This window comes from Malania oleifera, chromosome 6 (genome assembly GCF_029873635.1).
Source record: "Malania oleifera isolate guangnan ecotype guangnan chromosome 6, ASM2987363v1, whole genome shotgun sequence".
NCBI lineage: Eukaryota > Viridiplantae > Streptophyta > Magnoliopsida > Santalales > Ximeniaceae > Malania > Malania oleifera.
Genome location: NC_080422.1, coordinates 36831897 through 36835080, shown reverse-complemented (window position 1 = coordinate 36835080; position 3184 = coordinate 36831897). Strand labels below are relative to the sequence as shown.

General features: G+C 38.9%; 1 non-coding gene across 1 annotated transcript; it reads right to left on the bottom strand.

Moving 5' to 3' along the window:
- Window positions 1-114: 114 nt before the first annotated feature.
- LOC131158983 (small nucleolar RNA R71) lies at window positions 115-222 on the bottom strand. The gene has a single exon (XR_009137598.1). It is a non-coding gene; the product is annotated as a small nucleolar RNA R71 (small nucleolar RNA).
- Window positions 223-3184: the final 2962 nt, after the last annotated feature.

Below are 3184 nucleotides of genomic sequence, written 5' to 3'. Positions count from 1 at the left end.
TTTGAAAGATAAGACAAAAATCTGGTTTAACTCTCTAAGACCTAACTCTATTACTAGTTGGGTTGAAATGTAGCATGAGTTTTTGCACAAGTACTTTCCTTTTCAAAAAACCCAATACTTGCAAGAGCAAATCAGTCAGTTCATGCAGAAAGGTGATGAGACCTTCCAAGCTTGTTGGGAGAGGTTCAAGGACCTGATGAATATATGTCCACATCACAGATTCAAACCTTAGAGGTTAGTAAATTATTTATATACTGCTCTTACCCCCGAATGTAAACATTTTGTCCAAACTATGTGTAATGAGGAGTTCTTCAACAAGGAACCAGAAGAGGCTATATCATTCTTTGATTACTTAGTTGAAAGTGCCCAACAATGGAACACATGATATGATCGGGCACCAATGGCGGCACAACCTCTCAAAGCAATCAGTGGTGGAGGTAGATACGAGGTCAAAGAGGAAACTAATTTACGAGCTCTTGTTGCTGCTTTGTCTTAAAAAATAGAGGTTATGGAGTCATAGAAAGTGAAAGCTATGAAATCGGTGGAGGATTGTCCACTTCTACCAGTATTGCATGAGAGTGGATACGATTAGATGCAATCGAAAAATTGGGTTAACAAATCTCAAAATCAGCCATTCTCGAACACTTATAATCTGGGATAGAGGAATCACCCAAACTTCTCATGGAGGAATGATCAGTCTGGTCCATCTTCCTCACAATTTCAGCAACTTTCTCAATCTTATGCACCACCTCCGTAGCTGCTATATCATCCAGTTGCAGCTTCTCAGCAGCAGTATCAGTCGCAATAGATCTCTCAAAGCTATGCACCTCCAGGATTTCAACCTAATTTAGCTCCTATTTCATCAAAGAAATCTTCTGATGATAGCATGACGCAGATGGCGAATATGTTTCAAAAATTCATGCAGATTCATGTCACGACCAATAGTCAGAATACTCAAGCCATCAATGAATTGAGGGAAACTATTAATAAGATAAGTACACAGCTGAATGCCTTAGAAAAAGGTAAATTTCAAGCACAACCTTAGCCTAATCCCCAAGTATATCAACAACAATAGCAACCAGAGCATACTGTTTTAGGAGATTCTATTGAAACGGCGAAGGCTATTATTACCTTGAGGAGCAAAAAAGAAGTTTCCCATCCTGAAATACCTGTTGATCAACAAGCAATTGCTCTAATACCCGACGTTGCAACAAAGATAGATGAAGCAAAAGAAAAATTAGATGAAGCAAGCTCAGATTCAATGAAGTTAGTTAATAAGGAAGACGAGACTAGTAAGGAGTATCAACCTGTGGTACCCTATCCTCAAAAGTTGGCAGCTGGTCAAAAAAAGAACAAATATCACAATGAAATTAAAGAAATCTTCAAGCAACTGAAGATCAACATTCCACTTTTGGAAGCCATACATCAAGTTCCTGCGTATGCAAAATTTCTGAAGGATCTATGCACAATGAAAAGGAAATTGAACGTAAATAAGAAAGCGTTCTTGACTGAGCAAGTTAGTGTGTTGATATTAAGTCAGACTCCTCAGAAGCTCAAAGATCCTAGTTCTCCCACTATTTCTATTATGATTGGTAAATCTCGTATTGGGAGAGCTTTACATGATTTGGAGAGTAGTGTGAACTTGCTCCCATTTTCGATATATGAGCAATTGGGTTTGGGTGAGCTGAAGAAAACACTCATGATGCTACAATTGGCAAATAGATCATTAAAGGCTCCACGAGGCGTTATTGAAGATGTATTAGTACAAGTTGACAAATTTTATTACCTAGTGGACTTTGTAGTTTTGGATATGCATCAACTTGTCTCCAACATCTACTAGGCACCTGTTATCCTTGAGCGGCCATTCCTTGCTACCTCCAATGCATTAATCAATTGTCGAAGTGAAGTTTGGAGATGAACATTTTTATGCTCACAAGACGCAGACTGGGTGCGATGATTCAGAGGTACATGCAGTCGATGTGGTAGATGACTTGGATATTTCAGAGTTGTTGCCGGTATTTGGTTTTGACGGTGCATTTGAGAGTGAATCTTCTGAGTAGCCTGAGGTATTTGATGAAAAAGTTCCCTTGATCAGAGAGTTGCCAGAATCAAAGAGGCAATCCACAGAGACAGATACAATACCAATTCGTGATGCGCAATGGAGACTGAACCCAACCATGACGGAGGTGGTAAAGAAAGAAGTGTTGAAGATGTTAGATGCTGACATCATCTCTCCTATCACCGATGTGTCATGTGCCCCTTGGTTTGATGATATTATGAACCATCTTGTCATCGATCGAACACCAGAACATGGGGTAATGCAGGATAAGCGTAAGTTCTTTGTAGATATCAAGATTATACTTGAGAAAACAAGTTTTCCTAATTGAAAAGTCCAATCATAGAAACTAGTTGATGCACTCTGGGCTTACCAAACTGCTTTCAAGACAAATTTAGGGATGTCTCCCTATAGGTTAGTTTACGGTAAGACACGTCATTTCCCTGTTGAGATTCAACATAATGCATTATGGGCTATAAAATAAATTAACTTTTCACTTGATGATGCCAAAGGCTTGAGAAAGTTGTAGGGGTGTGAGCTTCAAAAATCCAAGAGGGAAATTTATGACAAGGCTCGCTTAAAGAAGAAGCGGATGAAGTTGCTGCATTATAGTAAAATCAAGGATAAACCACTTTTCCCGAATTAGCAAGATCTTCTCTATAACTCTAGATTACATCTGTTTCTCGGGAAGTTGAGGTCCCGATGGGATGGCTTATACATCGTTGAACACGCTCATTCCCACGGCGCAGTAGAAATTGTGGATCCAACGAATGGCAACAGCTTCATGGCCAATGGACGATGGCTCAAGCTTTTTATGACTCCCTTCGATCCAAATGAAGAGGTCTTGCTTCTGCGAGACCCTAGGGAAGTTTTCTGACCTTTCTCTTTTACTCCTTTTCTTTTTCTTTTTTTTCTTTATTTGCATTTTTCTTTTCTTTTTCTATTGCATTAGTTGGTAGTGATTTTCTATATTTTTTTCTTCTATTAGCTAGTTTCCCCCATGCACAATTTTTCTATTTCCCTTATGCCTTCATATTGAGGACAATGTTCCACATTAATTTGGGGGGGGGTGAGAATTTGCATGTGACACTATGCACATTCACTTGTTGAGTTTTGTATTAATAAAAA